Source organism: Pogona vitticeps, chromosome 1 (assembly GCF_051106095.1).
Source record: "Pogona vitticeps strain Pit_001003342236 chromosome 1, PviZW2.1, whole genome shotgun sequence".
NCBI classification, from domain to species: domain Eukaryota; kingdom Metazoa; phylum Chordata; class Lepidosauria; order Squamata; family Agamidae; genus Pogona; species Pogona vitticeps.
The window spans coordinates 150,956,869-150,979,951 of record NC_135783.1 but is presented as its reverse complement, the minus strand read 5'-3'; the positions used below and the strand labels follow the sequence as shown (position 1 = coordinate 150,979,951).

General features: G+C 40.6%; 1 protein-coding gene across 14 annotated transcripts in view; it reads right to left on the bottom strand.

Moving 5' to 3' along the window:
- Nucleotides 1-23,083, bottom strand: part of PLCB4 (phospholipase C beta 4) — a 354,479-nt gene that overhangs the window by 168,902 nt on the left and 162,494 nt on the right. The window contains exon 1 of one of the 14 annotated variants that reach the window (XM_078388370.1): nt 20,996-21,610. The exons of 12 other annotated variants lie outside the window; for them this stretch is intronic. The gene's annotated coding sequence lies outside the window, so the exon portion shown is untranslated. Of the gene's footprint in view, nt 1-14,011; nt 14,030-20,995; nt 21,611-23,083 lie in introns of those variants that run through there. One more of the 14 variants, XM_078388471.1, reaches the window with a different exon arrangement.

The following is a 23,083-nucleotide window of genomic DNA, read 5'->3' as shown; positions in this document are numbered from 1 at the left end:
AGTCAAGTGGGCCTTAGAAAGCTTGTTTAACAACAAGGCCAGTGGAGGTGATAGCATTCCAGTGGAACTATTTAAAATCTTGAAAGATGAAGCTGTGAAAGTGCTACATTCAATATGCCAGCAAGTTTGGAAAGTGTGAGGGCAAGAGAAGAAGGGGACGACAGAGGATGAGATGGTTGGACAGTGTCATCGAAGCAACCATTATGAATTTGGCCCAGCTCCGGGAGGCAGTGGAAGACAGGAGGGCCTGGCGTGCTCTGGTCCATGGGGTCACGAAGAGTCAGACATGACTAAACAACTAAACAACAAACAAAATTGTTGCTACTATAGGAAAAGAGAGACGCATATGAAGTCAGGTCCTTCCCCCCCCCCCAAGCTCTCCAACAATAAAGGGAAACATAACAAGAAGGCTCATGAGTTGTGATCCCACCTTACATACTAAAATGAGCCTCCTCCTTCTTCCAGAATAACTTGCCTTGAAATTTGTCTCCCCACTAGGTGACTGGGGAATTATAGCAATTATCTGAGATTTCACAAGTCATTATTTAAGGAAGCACTCTGGAAAGTGGCTTCAAAGACTGAACACCTACCTTCACTCATTCCTTGCCAGTGTTATGATTCCCTAGCCCAATGAGAAAGTGCTTTTATGGGTCTTGAGCTCACATGGTGTAAATGAACTAAAAAGCCAAAAATGAGGAAAGAGAAAAAGCTGCTGGGTGCTTGCAATTGAATGTTTTGTGCCCTTTGGAACAAAGCAGGAAATATAGCACCATCATCACAACTCATGAACCTTCTTATTCCATAAAATCTAGCAGCAACAGCACAGACTCTGGAACAAACTCCCCAAGTGTTGTGTGTGCTATAGGATGGGATCTCTACCAGTAACAGTAGCAACCACTGCAGCTGCTGTGTGCATTTTGCTGCTTGTCCAGTTACTTACAAATTGTGGCCATATTTCCCTGAGCAGCTGGGTTTTACCCAGATTGTCTTTGCCCCACTTCTAAAGTCAGCTGATCGCAAAGCACTTCATGCTCACATGGGCCCAATCTCTGATCTCTTCTGGTCTCTTCTATTGGCCTCTGAATATTACTGAGTGGTCTGCTGTTGACCTAACAATCTTATTGGCAAGTCAGAAAAGGTCTACTATGGAGCACCACAAATGCTAAAGTGTCTGTTCTGTTCTCTAGATTCCTTTGATTTCCCTCCATTCACAGATAGGCCCTGAGATCTTTTGATTTTTTTAAAAAAGAAAGCTATGAACATAAACAGGCTTAAATCCCGTTGCTATCCCAGTTATAGCAGACCCACTGAATCAATTGCTGAAGAGTGAATCGAGTGCTATTGTTTCAGCAGGTGCACTCCACTAGGGCTATCTGTGGGATCCAGTCCATATTACACTTTAAAAAAAAAAAAAAACAGGAAATGTCTATTCCTTTCATTTGTGTTTTTTTTTGTTTCTGTGCCTTCAAATGAAAAAAAAATTAACAATACACAATAGGATCTATGCTAACGAGTCAATTCCTTCCCATTAATTTAAGGCTCTTGATGCTACTGTGTACAATGTACCAACACATGCCTGCTTTTACACTTGGCTTACCTACTTAAAAAAAACAGGAAAAAAAAACCACATCAATAGCAAAGTATTGCAGATTTACAATAGCAAAGCAGATTTACAAATTCTAGAAATACATGTCAGAAGATGGGGAGTAAGTACATTCATAGGTTTTGCAAAAATACTTTTTCCATGTTCTTACCCTTTGAAATCGGCCATAACTGCAGATATGCAAGAGGGTTAAGATATGCAGTGCCCTCCTACCAAGTATATGCAATTTCAGAGAGCATAATTTTAGTTGGTTTCCATAGCTCAGTTAATTAGCTTGTGCTCATCAGCCAACAGAGGAAAGGAGAAGAAGAGCTATTAAAAACATTCAAACCTACTGCTTTAAAAACAGGTGGGACTTGAAAATTAGCAAAAAATTTAATACAAATGAAATAAAAGCCACCATGGATTTGATCCACAAAAGCTCACATTAAATATAATAGTTAAGATGCCATAATGTTTTTGTCTTTAATTTAATTTAATTTTTTTTGGGGGGGGGGTCCTTTGGATTTTGCCTGACATTATTTTACAGTATTAAGGCTGAGGTAAAAGTCAAAACATTCAATATGCCAGCAAGTCTGGAAAACTCAACAGTGTCCAGAGGATTGGAAAAGATCAGTCTACATCCCAATCCAAAAGAATGGCAGTGCCAAAGAATGCTCCAACTACCGTACAATTGCACTCATTTCACACACTAGCAAGGGTTATGCTCAAAATCCTCCAAGGCAGGCTTCAGCAGTATGTGGACCAAGAACTGAGGGGCTGAGACACTAGGGACCAAATTGCTAATATGCACTGGTTTATGGAGAAACCCAGAGAGTTCCAGAAAAACATCTACTTCTGCTTTATTGATTATGCAAAAGCCTTTGACTGTGTGGACCACAGCAAACTATGGCAAGTCCTTAAAGAAATGGGAGTGCCTGAACACCTTATCTAGCTCCTGAGAAACCTATATGTGGGACAGGAAGCAACAGTTAGAACTGGATCTGGAAACACGGATTGGTTCAAAATTGGGAAAGGAGTACGACAAGGCTGTATGTTGTCCCCCTGCTTATATAACATATATGCAGAATACATCATGCAAAAGGCCGGACTGGAGGAATCCCAAACTGGAATTAAGATTGCTGGAAGAAATATCAACAACCTCCGATATATAGATGATATCACTCTGATGGTGGAAAGTGAGGAGGAATTAAGGAACCTTGTACTGAGGGTGAAAGAGGAGAGTGTAAAAAATTGAAGGGAAAGACATGGAGGCAGTGACAGATTTTACTTTCTTGGGCTCCATGATCACTGCAGATGGTGACAGCAGCCATGAAATTAAAAGACGTCTGCTTCTTGGGAGGAAAGCTATGACAAACCTCGACAGCATCTTAAAAAGCAGAGACATTACCTTGCCACCAAAAGTCCGAATAGTCAAAGCTATGGTTTTCCCTGTAGTGATGTACGGAAGTGAGAGCTGGGCCATAAAGAAAGCTGACCGCTGAAGAATTGATGCTTTTGAATTGTGGTGTTGGAGGAGGCTCTTGAGAGTCCTTTGGACTGCAAATAGAACGAACCTATCCATTCTAAAGGAAATCAACTCTGGGTGCTCACTGGAAGGACAGATCCTGAAGCTGAGGCTCCAATACTTTGGCCATCTCATGAGAAGAGAAGACTCCCTGGAAAAGATGCTGATGTTGGAAAAGTGTGAAGGCAGGAGGAGAAGGGAAAAACAGAGGATGAGATGGTTGGACAGTGTCATCGAAGCAACCAACATGAATTTAACCCAACTCTGGGAGGCAGTGGAAGACAGGAGAGCCTGGGGTGCTCTGGTCCATGGGGTCACGAAGAGTCGGACACGACTAAACGACTAAACAACAACAAAAGTCAAAAAGGTGGGAATTAAGACTATCATTGTGTGGTTCCATGTGTTGCTGAATCTTCTTAGTATACTATTTAGTAGTGCATCCTTCAGAATCTCCTTTCTATATCCAACATGATTAAATCATAAATGTCTACCATTGCACACAGGTGAAGAAGAAAAAAATTAGAGCCATACTACTAATTGCTATAACTACAAAATACGTTTGGGTTTTGGGTAAAGTTTTCACCTTTTGGATTCATCAATTATGCCACCAAGCAAGCAACAACCAAATTTTCATTTTTGAATAAAATTGTCATTTAACAAATAGGCTGGCAAATGAAATGAAAAAGCCAGAATGACCTCAGAGAAAGGTTCAAAATAGTAAATAATTATTATCAAACGATGTAGGAACTCTGCGGGGTGGGGGGATGCTCCTGAATCCTAAATGCTTTTATTATTTTAATGCACATATACAGACATACTGTAATGTCACAGTCTGTGCTATGCACATACATTTTGCTCCTATGCAGCTTGCAAGGATGCATCTTATTCAAAATATGAAGAATGCCCAAACATCTGTTATAAAGCCTGAGATATAAAAGGGGAAAAATTACTTCCCTCCATGAAATCCATAACACTTCTGCTGAAATCCAGGAGCTATGTTGACTAAGTACACAGTACTGTTTTAAACACTTTTAATTAGAGATGGGCATGAACTGCTGGTTCATTAGTTCATGCCAGTTCATCCATCAATTCAACAGATGTCCCACAGTTCCAAACCCCACCTCCTCTGGTAGGCACGCACTCAAAGACAGTGCCCACAGGAGTAATGGCAGGGAAGTCAGGGCACTGTCTCTGAGTGGGTGTTTGCTGGAGGAGGTGGCACTTGGAACTGCAGAACACCTGTTGGCCTGACAGATGAACCAACATGAGCCAATGAACTGGAAGTTCATGCCCACTCTACTTCTAATACCTTCCATCTTGATTTACCAATGGTATGCCAGGGGACGTCGTGGAGCTGTGGGCTAAACCGCAGAAGCCTGTGCTGCACGGTCAGAAGACCAGCAGTCATAAGATCAAATCCACGCGACGCAGTGAGCTCCCGTCACTTTGTCCCAGCTCCTCGCCAACCTAGCAGTTCGAAAGCATGCAAATGCGAGTAGATGAATAGGTACCACCTCGGTGGGAAGGTAAAATGGCGTTCCCTAGTCATGCTGGCCACATGGCAATGGAAAACTTGTCTTTGGACAAGCTCTGGCTCTACGGCTTGAAAAGCGGGATGAGCACTGCCCCCTAGAGTCAGACACGACTGGACTAAAAATGTCAAGGGGAACCTTTACCTTATGCCAGAAAATATTTCCTATAAAGTCACTGTGCACAGTCTTTCTCCACCAGTGTTTCCCAACCTGGGGGTAGTGATCCTGAAATGTTTTCGGGGGGGGGGGGGGTTTGCAGGTCACCTTATAGGTGTTGTAGCCCTTGTTTAATAATTTCTTTCTTGACCTTTCAGAGTGGGATATTAAAGTTACTGTGTTGAGTGTATGTATGAGAAACAGGCCCTTTGGGAAGAGAAAGAAGCCTCTAATTTCCGAGAAGGGATGACTTAACCCTATAAAATTTCTTTTTATTCAAATATGGTATAGGGATCATGGGCTACTTGACTTATAAAAGGGGGTCACAACTCAAAAAAAGGTTAGGAATCACTAATCTTCAGAAACAAGCTAAAATAGGGGGAGGGCATCCACTTTTCACAACTGGAAAACCAGACAACAACAAAACCCCTCTGCATATATTACTAAGGATTAGCCCCCAACTGTTTTACAATTCCAATCTGCACCATTTTAAGGCCTATCTTCTCACGGGATTACAGTTTCCCATCCCCATCCCTCTAAAATGAACAAACTGTTCTCTGCTGACTAATCCAGCTCAGTCTATATACAGAATGAGATTTAAATTTCTGAAGTACAGAAAGTCTCGATGTTTGCTTAACAGCATGCCATAGCTCCATTCCCTAGGCAACCATGTTGTATGTACAAATATGCCACACCCCGGCCATAGGATTTCAAGTCATATGACTGGAAAAAGTCTGCCGTCCCCTTAGAGGTAGATCCTATACTGTGTATCCTGGTATGGCAATTGAAGGAATTCATTTGCCAAGGTAGCCCACACACTGCTGCCACTAAAGAGGTTTCCAATATTCTTCCCCCAGAGGTGCAAGGGGCACCCACACTGCAATAACTTCAGCACTGGACAAACACCTTCATGTTTGCCAAGCCAGGACTAGCTGGTTCTGAATGTTTGTTTTTGATATTTCTCTTTGTCTTGGTGAAATGTTCAAAGTTTTTATTGCCTTTGTTGTTTTATTGTTTTAATTGCATTTATATACCAACCTAGTATCCAAAGTGGTGAAGGGCTGCTTAGAAATAAGTAAGTTGTATGGGTATACTGTGTATATACTTACAATGACAATAAATTATATTATTATTAAGTATCCTATGCAGTGTTGCTAATAGGCTCATAGATGTTTCTATTTGTGGCTGAATGCATAAACAAAGACAGGGCGGAGGGGGAAGACAGACAGACAGGCATACCCAAAATGTAGGACTACACTTGCTGTTCTGAAATTAGCAAAGGGCGACACTAGACATGAAAGTAGAAGAAACTTCAGGGGTTAACTGCCCTCAGCTGCCATCCTTCACCTTTCCTCAGGTTAGGAAGACAACCATAGTTTATGCAGCTTAACAAGAAGTAATTTGATCAAACACTAGTGACTCATCAATTTTATTCCTCTTCACCACCAGTTTGTTTTTCTAAATCAATACTGGATACATGTCTCCTCAGACCAAACAACCAATTTTATACACATTATCAAGAGAAACAAATGTATCCTGTCTGAAGCTGCCATGTGAGATAGAAGAGGGTGCTGCAAGAGGCTGGGTACCGTTTTTAAGCCAGAAGTTGGAGAGGTAAAACTAAACAAGAAACACATCATATCTACTACAGTTACACATTTATAAATTCCACTGTCTTTGGAGAGATTATTGTCTCCTCTAAATTTTCAGATACCACAGCTAGCTGTGTCTTTCAAAATGGCATCTGGATCAAGGTACAATAGCAAATTTTGTTTTTGTTTTTTTACTACAGGGTCACGTTAAGTATTAAAGAACCATTATCTAAAAGGTAGAAGTTAAGCATGTGGGCTTTGCAGGGAACGCTAATCAAATCTGCAGATGACACAACATTGGATGGAATAGCTAATACCCTGGAAGACAGAAGCAAAATTCAAAATGATCTAGATAGGCTTGAGCACTGGGCTGAAAACAACAGAATGAAATTTAACAGAGATAAGTGCAAAGTACTCCATCTAAGAAAAAGAAATCAAACACACAGTTACAAGATGGAGGACACCTGGCTCAACAATACTACAAGCAAGAAGGATCTTGGAATCGTCGTAGATCATAAGCTGAATATGAGCCAAGAGTGTGATGTGGCTACAAAAAAGGCAAATGCTATTTTAGGCTGCATTAATAGATGTATAGTTTCCAAACCCCATGAGGTGCTAGTCCCCCAATGTTCGGCACTGGTTAGGCCTCATTCTGACTACTGTATCCAGTTTTGGACGCTGCATTTCAAGAAGAATGATGACAAGTTCAAACAACTTCAAAGGGGGACAACAGGAATGATCAGGGGGCTGGAAACCAAGCCTTATGAGGAAAGACTGGAAGAACTGGGGATGTTTGCCCTTGAGAAAAGAAGACAGAGGGGTGATATGATAACACTTTTCAAACACTTGAAAGGCTGTCATGCAGAGGAGGGGCAGGGTTTCTTCTTGATTAGCCTAGAATGCAAGACACGTAACAACATGCTCAGGTTACAGGAAGCCAGATTTCAGGTGAATATCAGGAAAACTTCCTAACTGTTAGAGCAGTAAGATAGCGGAACCAATTACCCTGAAAGGTGATGGGTGCCCCAATGCTGGAGGCATTCAAGATAAATTTAGACAACCACCTGGCAGATATCCTTTGATTTGTAATCCTGTGTTGAGTAGGGGGTTGGACTTCATGGCTTTACAGGCCCCTTCCAACTTCACGATTCTATGGACCAACAGACACTTTTCCAAGAATACTGCATATTTTGGACAATGCTTCACACTGCATTTGAGATATGAATCAGAGCTGCAAGTGTGAACAGATTTTTTTTTTCCACCACAGACCCATGGCCTGTTGAGTTTTAGTAGCTCCCAGACCTGGAAAACAGGGTAGCATCCAGGGAAGGGAAGCTGTTTTTGCCACCTTCTTCTTATCTGAGAGCACTGGGGACATGTACATTACATGCTCACAGCAACCACTGAGGCCATATGCAAACCCTTAACTTCCCTGACCTCTTTACTCTCATCCAGAAGGTGAGCAGTCTAACAAAGGCGAGTGCTAGGTGGCTTGGTGCTGTTGTTTGTTTGCTCATCTCTCCTTAGAGTGGAGACCCCTCCTGTAGGATGCAAGTGTACCATGCATAACAAGGGGGAAAGTGCAATACATTACAGGTACTGTACACACATAACACACACCGAGAGAAAGTACCATATTGTACCATGAGCAGAAGAAGCAAAGTTCTAGCTTTACACCCCACCTCACATCCCTGGGGCCTCTGACCTAGGGAGAGAACAATGTTTTTCAACAATACTTGGCTGCCTCACAGGCCTTCCCTTCCTCCGGACAGTTGTAATCATCCAGACAGGCATGGAGGGGAACATCTTGTTAATTATCAAGGAAAAAACATGCCAGCTCCAGGATGCATTTCAAGTGTCTTAAGTCCAATCTAAAACCCGTCTGCCTGTCCCTGTTCATTTCCAAAGCAACAACCCATCATCATTTCTAATAAGGCTGATCTACTGGAACGATGTTTTAGGGATCAAAACATTCAGCAACAAATATAATTGTATCCAATATTTCTCAATAAGCACCAGTCACAAAACATGTCAGTTGCTTTCAATTGAATTGAATTATTTTCTAAGAGTGGGATTTACTAATGTTAAAGGATGAAACCCTCTCCAGTAGCCATCAAAACCACTGGGAAATGTTAACTGTTGTAGGCAGAAATGCAGAATTTGATAAAAGAAAAGGCAGATAAAATGGGTAAATATTCTGAGCCCTGAGGTCTATGGTCACAACTGCCTAGAATGGAAGATCCTAAAAATGGAATTACATCTAAAGGCACATAATTTGTTTTGAATGAATTATAACTGTTCCCATTCAACATGCATACTTTTCTTTCTTCATTGTGACAAAATATTGGGTGACTGAAAGATTTGATCATTCAGATTCCATTTAGTGTGGAAACTTCTTCCAGTTGCGCTTAGTGATGCCATTTTCTCCTTTAAAGGAAAAACAATGTGATGTTGTGCGTTAACAGAAGAGGACTAGCTTGCATGTGCAGATACTCTTCAGTGGCAAATGGTTTTTGAGCCATACTGCCATTCTGGGAATGGAAAACCAGAAGCATGCTTTTGCATTCTAGGATGTCTTATGTTCTCAGTGATGGGAATTATTCAGAAAAAGACTGGAGACAAAATACTGAATATCATATGACATTTTATATAATCTGTGCTGCAGCCACATTCGGAATGTTGTATATGCTTCTGATCACACCTTCCAAAAACAAAGAGATGGGAAACATGCTGCCTGTGGGATTATGGGAGCTGTGGTCCAAGACCCCAAACTTTTCCTACATCTACAGAAAGAATATCATAGTTCTGAGGGAAGCACATGAGAGGCCACTGAAACACGAAAGGATGGGAGCATCTTTCCTAAAGAAAAGGCTAATACACCTTAAGCTTTTCAGTTTGAGCAGGGGGAGATATAATTTGAATAAAACCATAACTTTGAAATAATGTGTTACAATTAATGTGTTAGCTTTACAATTTCTTCTCCCAGGTCCATCAAATGATGAAAAAGCACTACTTTATATAACACTCCAAAAGCACTTCAAGGGTAATGTGAAAACATTTTACATGAGCTAAAACAGTTACCAATAATAAATGTGTCCAAACTGTTTCTCCCCAGACATAAAACACACATTCACCAAAAGCACTAGCCAGAATGGCAATGGGCAAAGTATCTTGAATCTAGGGGCCAACACGGTCAGCAACAAGAATGAGCAACTCTGCCCCTGTACAGCCTGGGGGATAGTAAAGCAGAGGTGTGCTTCTTATTGTCATGACTATATTTTCAGGCAAAGTTTTATACTGATAATGTTATGTGTGATCAAGTGGATTCCAACTTATGGCAACCCTTTTCAGGGTTTTCTAAGCACAGAGTACTCAGAAGAGATTTACTGCTCTCTCCTTTTCGGTGACGTGAGACTGTATAGCTTGCACAAGGATACAAAGGCTGGCTCTTCTCCTGGAACACATAATGGGGAATCAAATTCCCAACCTCTGATTCTGCAGCCAGATACCTACCTCCCTGAACTACCCAGCCAGTGAAATTTTATACTGTTCTGCTAAAGAAGCACATTGAAAGTGCCCAAATAAATTATTGGCTCTTTGTAGTTGAATGCAGTTGAATGTTCGCGTGTGTCACTTTCTCTGCAAGTGGAGAGATGATTCTGTGTTAGGACACATATTCTTCCTGAACTTAATAATTTTCCAGCTGGAACCACCATCCCTAGCCAACATTTGCACTGTGGGATTTGTGGAATCATGTGGGAAATAATGCCAGGTAAGGGAAATGATTCCAAAATGACAAATACTGCTCTTTTGAAAGAGTCAGTAACATACTGTACATGCCAGCAAGGGTTAATGGGGACAACCTATGTACCATTCTCTGGAAACCCCACCATTTATTTTACAACAATTTAATTTTGAAATCAGTAAGGCTACCACAACCAATTTAATTATTTTTATTATAAATGTTAACAGCAACCAATTAATAATTTCCCCATTTTGAATAAAGAAAGCTGACCGCTGAAGAATTGACGCTTTCGAATTGTGGTGCTGGAGGAGGCTCTTGAGAGTCCCCTGGACTGCAAGGAGAACAAACCTATCAATTCTAAAGGAAATCAAGCCTGAGTGCTCACTGGAAGGACAGATCCTGAAGCTGAGGCTCCAATACTTTGGCCATCTCATGAGAAGAGAAGATTCCCTGGAAAAGACGCTGATGTTGGGAAAGTGTGAAGGCAAGAGGAGAAGGGGCTGACAGAGGATGAGATGGTTGGACAATGTCATCGAAGCTACCAGAATGAATTTGACCCAACTCCGGGAGGCAGTGGAAGACAGGAAGGCCTGGCGTGCTCTGGTCCATGGGGTCACAAAGAGTCGGACACTACTAAACGATGACGGATTTTCAAACCCAATGTTCAAAGTGTGGTAGAATGGATAGAGCGATGGACTGTGACTTAGGAGACTTGGGCTTGAATCCCTGCTCAGCCTCAGAAACTCAGAGAGATCCAGTGGCACTGGTAAAACCATTCCTTAAATATCTTACTCGACCCTGACTTACAGTCAGGCTTTCTGATTATAAGTCAGTTCTAAATTGGCAGCACATAACACAGAGAGACAATACTCCAAGTACTCAGTAGCAGATTATTTTAGTTCTAAATTCTGTAAGGTCCCAAAATGTTCCCCTTCAAGCACTGTACAAATAATGAAAAATAGAGTACAATTTAAAAATAATATTTAGAAACAATCAGCCTTACTTATCACTGAGCAAAACAATAACAATCAGTCTGGCAAACAGATTTCAAAATATATTTTGTAATTTATAATTATGTGTCATCAACTTGCCTCCAATGTATGGCCACCCTATGGATACGTGACCTCCACCCTATCATCAATAGCCCTCCTCAACTCAAATGTAAGCCTATGGGTTCCATAACTGACTCACCCCACCCCATATGACAGACCTGGGCAAAGTGCGGCCCAAGGGCCACATACGGCCCACGAGCTGCTCCTGTCCGGCCCGCCGGTCATCACTCCAGTCTGGTGTTCAATCACTTGTTCAAGCCCAAGACAGACTAGATTTCTCTCACTGAACAAGTTGAACATCAAAACCATTTATAGCTTTTTGTCTAAAGTCAATGCTAATTTTTAACATACCGCAAAAAACCTCTTTAGTATTTGTGAAGATTAACAAGTTTAAAATAAAAACAATCATCACTGTTCCATTTTAAAGTAAAGTTGGTTCGGCCTCCGAACACAGTTCAGATTTTTCATGTGGCCCCCTGTAGAAATTAATTGCCCACCCCTGCCATATGAGATCTTTTCCTGCTGCTTTCGATTTCTGCTTGCATTATTATCTTTTCCTAGGAGTCTTCTCTTCTCATTATGTGCCAAAACAATGTTAGTTTTGTCGTTTCTTCTTCTCTCACAGTAAGTAGTGTTTATGCTTTACATCTTCAACATATGCACCCCAGATCTTGTCTATGTTGACAGCTTTACTTTGAATTGATCATTAAAAATTGAGTTATTTCTATTGCTTTAAATAGAGGTTTCAAAATCAGTGGATACACTATGTTAAATAATACACCCATAAACTTCTCAGGAAAGAAATGGTCATTAAACCAGACTTCATAATTTACTTAAGGACTCCCCTGTATGTTCCACCCTTTCTCATTAAATGCACGCAGATTGTAACACTGATTTACACTAGGGAGAACTGATGGTCTGATCAAAAGTTCAGAAAGAGATGCCCCCACAAATTAGATCAAATGTACAAATAATCATATTGTCTTGACGTAATTTCACTTTTCATTACCAGAATGGGTATTCTATGCGGTCTACCAAAACAAACAAGGAAACAAACAGGCAAGCAAGCAAACACAATACCTGGGAGTAAATTCCAAAGAAAGGCGTAAGACTGCACCCATTACCATGGTGGGGTTTTTCCATACTTACCCCCTAAAGTAAACAAAAAGTTACAGTAACAAACGATATTGAAAATAACATTATTCCATGATACATTTCAAGCTAATGAGTATTCAAATGTAGCAATGATTTTGTACCATGGATTTTTAAAAGGCAGCAAAAAACATGATGGAGAAAAATGGCTGCATTAGTGATGTTAACAATGGCAGTATCTGTCTTTGATTAATTTAGTGGTTGCCGCTAAAATACAGTTCACTAATCCCTCACTAATCAATTCACCGCCTCCAGATCAAGGAAATTAAGTTTTACCGCAGTATTTTTTTTTCCTCACCAGTTCACAGTTTTAAGGTGCCACGTGTTTTTTTTTTCCTTGTTTTGTTTTCCTTAGTTTTGTTTCTTTGGATTTTGGCTGATAAACTTTAAAAGGAAATCTTTTTATGGGGCAGGGGGAAAACCCTCAGAATAGAAATACTGAAAATGTAAAGTGTCTCCCAAGAGACTGTTCTTTCTGAAATGTTGCCACTAGCTGTCTGAAACAGTGGTCCCCAACCTTGGGCTTCCAGATGTTCTTGGACTTCAACTGGCCAGAAATCCTGGCCAGCAGAGGCGGTGGTGAAGGCTTCTGGGAGTTGCAGTCCAAGAACAGCTGGAGGCCCAAGGTTGGGGACCACTGGTCTAAAAAATGTCTATACACTTGAGACATTCTTAAATGTTTTAATCATCCATGTTTCTTCTATATACACTCAAAACACTCAGATGAACCCAGGTTTCAGAAAAATAAGAGTAATTCTGCAGAGCCCCAAGCAGCAGTTTTGGCACCTGGAACCAGTAATGCTGTCTTCTCCTCACTCTGCCCTCAGACATGAAAAAGTGGAAGGAGAATGTGATATGCCTCCAAAGGAAGGAAATATTGCAATTATTTTCTCAATACCAGTATATTCACCTCTAGATTTTGGTGCTCTGGAGCAAAGACCCACTTCCTCCACCCCAGTACACCCTGCATTTCATCCCCCTGTGACCCCACTAGCAATACCATCAGTCCTTTTGTTGATAACAGTTTTGGGAATCACCACTGTGGTTAGAAACTTTCTGGTACTGGAGAAGAGGGGTGAGTTGTATTCTCAACTTCAAAGAAACCAAAATTCAATCCATTAAGGTTTAATATATTTCGTCCTGCAATTTAAAAAAGCCAGCTATTTCGTTTAAATAGCACTGGGCAAATGGCATTAAAAAACTTTATACTGTGAATGGTTTCCATTTTGAGGGAGATCAATTGATCAAAAGCAACATCAGAGCTCTCCTCCGTTAGGCAGCGGTACAGTTTTTGCTAATATACATAAAGGGTATATTACAGAGAACTGTACCGCTACCTAATGGAGGGGAGATCTGATGTTGCTTTTGATCAATTGATCTCCCTACATAAAGGGTATATTAGCAAAGGGTATATTAGTCAAAAAGAAGCAGAACGTCAAAAAGAAGAGAAAGAGGACAAAGAAAAGAAGCAAGCAGTGATCACGCACAACACTCAGAATCATTTCAAAGAAAATTGAATGGAGAAGGAGGAAAGAAAGAGATATTTGGAAATAATTAGTACGACTGTACCATTTAAAAAAACATTTAAAAATTCATTACAAAAATGTAAATTTATCACCTGTCACATTCACTCAAACAGCAGTACTAGCATAGGGGGAAAATTCTCTCTTACCCTAGGTTGTGAAAACTGAGTCCGGATCCCTAGACTCTCAGCAAAGCGCTTGCAAGGAAAGAGGAAGAAATCATATTGGGCACTGCTCTTTAAAAAAAAGCTCCTGCTGCCCTTTTAAACAAAATGATTCACAGCATCATTTGTCACTCTGTCCCTCCCTTTCTCTTGGCAAAAGCACCTGCCGAGAGAGCAAGTTCCAACAAAGTTTAAAACTGTCCGTTTAAAGAAACAGCACACTTTCGCCATACCCATCCTCCCCATCACCCAAAAACACATCTTTTTCAAGTGGATAAAATGTGTTTTTTTTAAAAGGCTCATTTCTAATTAATGACATCTTTTAGTTCCCAATAAGCTCTTGACAGAAAAGGGCTAAAATTAAGGCTGCAAGCCTGTACCTATTCCCAAGAATAAGCCACATTCTGTTCAGTAAGACACAACTTTTAGTGATACAGCTAGGTGATTTTAGATGCTGGGTGTAATTATGTCAGTGGGGTTAGAGGCTTTAAATGGTCATATATGTTATTCTGGATGCAGAACACACTACAGGATGGATGAAGATCTAGTTGCATGGGGAAAGTGGATAATGGGTTTTCTCTCCTAATACTAATTACAATCACTAAGTGAAACTGACATGTACCTTGGAGACAATGCATGTTTGATCTAATTCAGCCTGTCTCTTCTCATGTTACAAAAATGTTATAAAAATTAGCTTTGGGGACTCCTGCTTTCTTTAATCAGCACTAATCTTTTCAGTGTGAGTACTGGAACTCCATGAACAGATTTGTTGAAAGTTCTGGCACTTCTGGTTAGAACGTGGTGTTTGACTTTTTCTATAATAAAAGGAGATAGATTGTGGTTGCCGTTTCTCCAGAGTTTTTTGGCAGCTTTGGCCAACATATTGTGTCTTAGGAAAGCATAGCCTCCCAGCCAGGGATATTTCTAAGCACCCCAGTGCTGAACATGGATGTTTTATTTCTCAATAAAACAAAATTGTAGACTGTTTCCCCAGAATTTGTCTAATCCCCCTGTGGCGTCCTTTTCAATTCTTTAAGCCAGAGAGCATTATCCTGTTTTAGAGGAGCAAATCGCATAAGTTAATTATGCTTAGCAGGAACCACATTCTTTTGCCTGTCTTGAACCTATAACACCGAGAGTGATCAAAGAAGAATGATGGTAATGCATCACTGACCTGGCTCATGGTAAAGGGATGAGACAATCCATACGTTGTGAGCTGGAGGCCATTAAAAGGTATACAAGAACATGCATAAAGATATCTGCATAAAGATACAGGTCAGCACTCACTCCAATGTCTTTCTTGCCAGTTGGCTTGCACAGTTCTGTGGTAAAGCAGTTGCAAGCAAATTGAACCTGTGCTAGCCAGTAATTTAAGAAACATTCCAAGAAAGGTCCATTTGCAGATCTTGAAAACAATTGCCCTCTTCTATTATCTGGAGCTAATGCCTAGATTCCTAGAATCAAGGTCAAGAATCAACACATTGCCACACAGATGAGATGAGGAAGGCACTTGTGATGCGATATTGCCATGCTCCCAAAGGTAGACACAGCAGACCTGCAATTCAGTTTGCCTCTGTTACAATGTTTTTCCCTTACTTCATAGAAGAGCATTGTGTGGTTCTCTAGAGATAGCTGGACTGGATTTCCCATGATCTCTCCCCACTGGCGGTGTTAGATAGGGCTGATGGGACCAACCTCAAGGGGAGGGCCACACTTAGGCACAGCGGTTAAACTGCTGCATTGCAGCCAAAACTCTGCTCACAACCTGGGTTGAATCCCAAGTAGCCCGCTCAAGGTTCACTCAGCCTTCCATTCTTCTTAGGTCAATAAATTGAGTACCCAATTTGCTGGGGCGGCAATATGTTAAATTGTAAACCACCTAGAGAGTGCTATGGGACGGTATATGAGCAACACATCTTGCTTTTTCCTCACCCTCACTTTATACAATTCAACCTGCCTTGACACTGATAAGGTGGCCGGCAATCTCGTACAGTACTTCCAGTATGACACAGTAGCATTTCTGTTAGGGGATGCACAGGCCTGTTGTCTGTTTTACTTTTTAAAAGAAAATGAAGGAGAAATGGCTGTTGTGAGACATATAATGCTCCTTCCTGGCCACACCTGTCTTTTAGAGTGTTTCAGCACACAAACCCCAATCATGAAACTTTTTCTGTTAATGTGTATATCAGTATGTGCATAAAATTTCACAGTGAGGCTTTCAAAGCAGGATTCTAGGTTACTATGTCAATGTGGCCAGTGATAAACTAGTTTAAAAGTTATGATATTCTTCCTTCAATATATTTTTATTTCAGAGGCTGTTAATGGCTAGTTCCATATGTGTTAAAATAGCATATACTGGTCACAACTGCGTTAACTGTTCTTTAAAAGAAGGAGTGTTTTTCCAGGAAATTTCCCCACTTTTTACTGTAGCTTACCTGGTTCATATCAAGTGCTGGTTTCATACTAGAACACTCTAACTCTAGCTCTTTGTGACACTATGTATTGACTTGGTTGGCTGTGGGTTCAGTCCTGCTTAGTGGCTTGGAAGTGGAAATAATCTGCTTTTCCTTTCATCTTTGCCACAAGCAATTGTTAGAAAATTTCCATAAATGCTTTATGAGGGCACGGCGTTTATCTTAACCAACATTTCCCCGTCTTATCAAGCATTGCACTGTGTTTTGAATATGGCTCTCAGTATCATTGTCTGATGAAACATTAATACCCTGGAAACCAGGTGGTATGTGGCAAATGGAGGAGAATAATTACTGTTAAGGTATCTTGCTTTCTAAGACATACAAAGCAAATTCTAAAGGCCGTAGGAAACAAAACAATACTATTTGCACACTATTTTGTAAGCCAACAAGCTCAAATAACATCACTGTTTCCCAAAGAGTCTGTAATATACTGAACATCTATACTACAGGTTTGAAAGTTTAGGATCGTATCTGAACAACTGGTTTTGTAGCTCCAATGTGATTTATTCAGAAAAAAAATACTCTGAAAGGCTGTAGAGTAGGTTAAAATAAGACCATGCAGGCAGTCAAAGGAGAACAGTGAGAACACACTCTACCTTCCCTCTACTACGTATATGAATCACTGTTTCTCAAGGAAGTACCTCCCGCAGTTCCTCCTGCAGCAGTATCTCACTAGAAGCTTATCTAGGAAACCTATTTTCCTCCCTGACATTTTAAATTCTGTGATGGCAGCAATCCACATACCAGGGGACTAAGACACACTATTTTTCCATGGCACCTGAATCTATACAGTGGTCATCAAAACTACTGAAAGTTTATGTTTCACAGTTTCTTGCAGCTAGAATGTCAGTGGCCATGCTTCCCAAGTGCAAAGAGTCCTGAGACATGTAATTCCTAGCAGGCCCAAGCCTGGATAAAAAGTCATGAAACAGCTATATTTCCCAAAACATCTAACATACTGCCAAAACAACCCTCCTAGGGACAGAAAGAGAAGCCTACTGGCCTGTATCATGCATATGTTAAGTAAGAATTTAGGAACAATGTTGAGCTTGCATTATAATGGAGGTGAGCGTGATAAGCTGAACAAATCTGTCTTTAAGTCTGAAACCAGATAGACTTCATCACTTGTCAAATCTAATTACAAACAAGCCAAAGCACATGAATGAAGTATTTTGGTAACTAAAGATCAATGTTGACACAGGCACCTTTATTCAAATAGCAGGTGTACTCTTGACGTAGGGATATGGTGGCACTGCCAGTTAAACCACTGAAGCCTCTGTGCTGCAAGGTCAGAAGACCTGTAGTCATAAGATCAAATCCACGCAACAGAGTGAGCCCCTGTCTCTTGTCCCATCTCTCGCCAACCTAGCGGTTCGAAAGGAAGCAAAATACAAAAATGCAAGTAGATAAATAGGTACCACTTTGGTGGGAAGGTAAACGGCATTCTGTGTCTAGTCATGCTGGCCATGTGACCACAGAGGATTTTCTGTGGACAAACGCTAGCTCTATGGGTTGGAAACAGAGATGAGCACCGCCACCTAGAGTCGGACACAACTGGACAAAATTGTCAAGGGGAACCTTTACCTTACTCTTGATGTATACTCAACAGAACCATCTCTTTACTAGAATTCAAAAGCACAGCTCATATGAGAGAGAAAGAAAAGGGTTTAGGGTTGAAATCCATGTGGTCTAAATTGGCCTTGAGTAACTTAACTTCCATCAGCCAAACTCTCTTGGGTTTTCATGCGTGCAAAAAAGGAATAATCTAAGTTACTGCACCTCATTGACAAACTGCTGGCATACAACTAGGATGTTGCTTGTGTGTTTAACCAGCTTTTGCTGGGCATCTTGTCAGCCACCACAACTTAACGTGATCCTCCTTGCATATGCATAAAATCTCAACAACTGTTTGCCCATTGATTTCAATGGCTTTTCTCTATACCTATCATGCACCTGCAACCACTTCCTTCCTTTTGGCAGTCTTTTTCTAGCCCCCTTCCAACACACATTCTGCTGCAGGATATTACTGTCCATATCAAATGCAACACTAGATGCAAAATTTCAAATGTGACTGGAATATAAATTCATATGCAATATATTTTGCCCTTTGCAGTCTGCCCCAGCAGATTTCTCCAAAACAAAAACAGCAATAACAAAAATGAATATGCCAGTTTCTACAATCATTGTTACCAATTTCTGTCAGAGAAATAAAAAGGCAGGAATGAAATACTTTGTCAAGACGGAAAAATAAATGATTTCAAGTAAGTTGTGAGCTCCATGTCAATGAGATTCTAACTCAGCATTACATTACCAAAACTTACCAAGATCACTGCAAACATTTTGTGCTACACCTGATCAAGTTCATAGTGCAATATTAGTCCCTACACAATATTATAATGTAAAATTGAAAAATTCAGCCAAGTCCAGTTCAGCTGTTTCCTTACCCCATAATTAAGTCTGGACACAGATATGTGTAGGTTGTGGACCAAACCAGGAGGCCACCTCATCTCAAGATTTCAGGGAGCACCCCCCCACCCCACCCCAGTCATAAACCATGTATAACAGGGATCAAATAACCATTCTGATTTCTTAAGGAAATCCAAAAGCTCTGTCTAGCCTAGCTTGTTGTTGTTGATATCTTCCACTACCGAATAGCTGTGTGGCATCATCACTACCTTTGGTAAAGTTCACAACAGCAAAAATCCTGAAAAATCCTAATATACAAGGGCATAAAAGGCCCCATAACATGGTACATTGCAGTGTCTACTTGGTATTTCATACTCTATTCATAATACATTTGCCAGCATTTCTACTGTTCACAATCTTCCACACCAAACTCTACTTTTCTTGTGAACTCTCAGTCCTCTTCACACGTTTTTTTTTCATCTCTTTAAGAGCTCCTGAACATATGCAGGGGTTTGCATGACTACGGGTAATTCATCCTTGAAGCTTCTGCTAAATGTAGATGGTCAGAAGGGTGGAGGTGAATGGTGGTCCATGCAATATTTGCCAAGTAGATATGATCCCACTCCCCCATGAAATATTAGCCCTTAACAAAGAGGGCTGAATGGTTCTAAGTTTAGCATCTAATTTAAAAGAAAAAAGGGCCCTCAGTTCTTTAGAAAAAGAAAAGGGTTTTCAACAGACAAAGCAAGGAGGGGGTGAATAAGAAGAGTAGCTACTGTGAATACTTGCAGAGAGTTGCTTTTCTTCAACTTACTGCCCCTTTCCCCTAGAACAGACCTGGGCAAAGTGCGGCTTGAAGGCCACATACAGCCCGCGAGCCGCTTCTGTCCGGCACATAGACAGTTTTGAACATCAAAACCATTTATAGCTTTTTGTCTAAAGTCGATGCTTATTTTTAACATACCGCAAAAAAAAAAAAACTATTTAGTATTTGTGAAAATTAACAAGTTTAAAATAAAAAACAATCATAACATCACTGTTTCATTTTATTTTTAAGTAAAGTTGGTTTGGCCCCCGAACACAGTTCAGATTTTTCATGTGCCCCCCCTATAGAAATTAATTGCCCACCGCTGCCCTAGAAGTTAAATTACTGTGTGAGGCACAGATGCAGAACAACCTGAATGCATACTAAGTTGCCTTGGTTCCTTTTTAAGGAGAGCAAATAATACTGCATAAATTGCTAATACATGTGCTCAGACCTTGAATCACCATGCAATAAGTCTTCCCCCCCCCAAAAAAAAACCTTTAACCAAAAGTAAACATAACAATCACATTTTTTTCCTAATAAACTCACTAAACAATATATTTTACCCAGCTGTTTGGATACAAAATGCCCATTCTCAGCTTCCTTTCCCTTCATCCTCCTCTCTCCACCCACTCACTCCATTCCTGCCAATGCAGGCACTAAGTTTTCCTGAAGGTGCTTGAGATGTACCCAACCAACTGTTAAGTGCAAGTATACCCACTGAAAGCTTCATAATTCTACTAAACTTTATGTTCAGGAGAAAAAGAGAAAAATAGCACTTATGTTTTGTTTGATAACATTCCCACTCGCCCCATTTTGGACATTGGTGCTGCAGGGCAAACTATTAAATACAGCACACCAAGAAAAGTCTTCACCATATATTTAACTTGCAGTTGGGTGGGTGAGAGCGCTCAGGTAACAGCCCTCGGTGATCAAAAATTACACAAGCTTATTTCTATTTTCATCTGTGACACGTTGGCATTAAAAAGCTTCTTGATGTGATCCCTGCTGCTTTGCATCAAACAGATGTAACTCTGAATCTCTTTATCAAATGGGCTGGAGAGAAAAGCCTCACTTGATTAAACAGTAAGAAATCACAGCATGCCTCTCTTGAACATGAAATTTATTTTTCCGCCTCCCCTCATGCATGCCTAATTGTCCTGACCAAGAGGCATCCTGCATTAACAACTCTTAACATTTCAAAAAATATATATATTGCAAACTTTCTGAAAGGCTGTTTGAAACAAATGAATTTCTCAGATACAAAGTGATTCTGTATTTTACCTTTATTTTTTTTCTCCCAGCTTCTCCTTCTTTATGGGATGATTACTTCTCCATTGTATGTTGTTTAGTCATTAAGTCATTCTCCATTGTATACGTCCGGAGCTTCCAAACACGGCTTTGGGAAATATTCCAGTGTCACCGAGCTAAAAGGTTCCCTGAGCTGACCGAGTTGCAAATTTGCCTCTGGCTATATCACATGGTTGCAATCCGCTGCCTGCCTCTGTGAGATCAGCCTTGTTCTCTAAGAGTTACCTCCTCATCTCCACCCCCTGTCTCTCTTACTTTCTTTAAAACAAAGACCAATATGTTCTTCCCTTGCCCTCAGATGCATTATTTTAGGAGGTGGGTGCCATTAAGTTTCCTACTTTTTATTTTTATTTTTACAAAAGCACCGCACTGTATTAAACAAAACACACACAAAAAAAGAACGTCTCTGAACCAGGCATCAAGAAATGCATCATTTGTTTCATGACCTTTTGACTCTCACAGAAGGCTTAAAAGCACAGGGAAGTATCCGTGCATTTCAAACTGATCTGATTCAAGAGGAAGAAGGGAAGACTGAAATGAAAAAGCACTGAATCTGCTAAAGGCTGCCTATTTTGATGGCATCTCTTCCCATCATCGAAAACCGACTGCAAATTAAAAGAGGAGATAGCATTAAAAACACTATTCATGGGGGGAGCAAGGCCTTTAAAAGTAGTTCAAAAGTAACAGCATAGACCTCAATGGCTGCACTCCATGTTCTACATACCATCACAGAAATTACTAAACTGCCAGGGAATGAATTTAAGCAGCACCTAGGATGTCTTTAGGCCCCGTTCTGGAAGACTGTGACTTGGCTCTGACATAAACACAGGATACCCATGACATTCTGCCATAAAAGTATGTGCCAGTGCATCTATTCCTTCCAACACTAAGCCCTCACACATGCCCATCTCCATTCTTTCTCTCTTGGCTCTACAAGGACATCTTAAACTCTCACTTTTAAACATACTGCAAGTGCTGATAATGCCTACATTGACAGAACCACAGTTCATGCAAACTGTAGTTACTGAGAACAAACCAAGATGAAACCATGTTTTTCAGGCTTCCTTGCAAAACATAGTTTAAAAAACAACCTCACAGGCTTTCTGGGCTTAAATATCTTGGGAAACTGTAATTAGCTCAAAATCAAGATGAGATATCCCTCTTAAACAGAAAAGACAGGGAAGGCATCAGCCCAAAGTTCAGTACACCCATTCTCAATGTGGAAATTGTTATTTCCTGTTAATTTGGATCCCCAAATAAGCAGAGGAAAGGTTAACCACCATATGCATAGTTTTCAAATACCTTTAGATTTAGGCACCCTTCAGTCTCGAGAGACTATGGTTAACGTGCTCTGTATGGAGGACTTGGAACAGCGTCTAGTGTGGCTGAGAAGGCCAATTCGAGAGTGACAATCCGTTCCACACTGAAGACACACACAGAGAGAAGCACAAACAGTTTCTCTCTCTACACCTCCCATGCATTTAGACACCTATTTTAGGACTAGAGATGGGCACAAAGCAACATAATGGCAACACATGGTGGTTTGTCGGTGTCCGTGAACCATGCAGATTTTTTTAAAAAATGAACCAGTTCATGGTTCATTCAGTTCTGCCCCATCTCGAAATGAAGGGGTAGCTCAGAAAGCTAAACAGAAAGGTTTCACATGTCTATGGCTCTATTTTTCGTGCGCTGACTTCTATGTATCTGATGGCCTCCCAAAACCCAACGTGCACAGTTCACTCAGTAAAAGTACAATGCTTCTAAATTGTTTTCATAAGGGTCAGTAAAACTGTGTTTTACCTCCTTCTTTTCTGTCTACATGCGCACATACGTTGCAATGGGAGATAGGGAGATAGGAGTCCTGTGCAAGTCTATCCAACACAATCCTTCAGCCCTCCACACTATGCCTCCTTAGATCTTTGTGCACTGGACACAAGTAACATGCATTGTATGTGAATGTGGAGAGGAGGTGGACAAAGTACCACTGCAGTTCTTCATGCTGCAAAGGTAATGCATATGGATTGTGATGGTATTGATGCAATAAAAAGCATAGTTATAAAA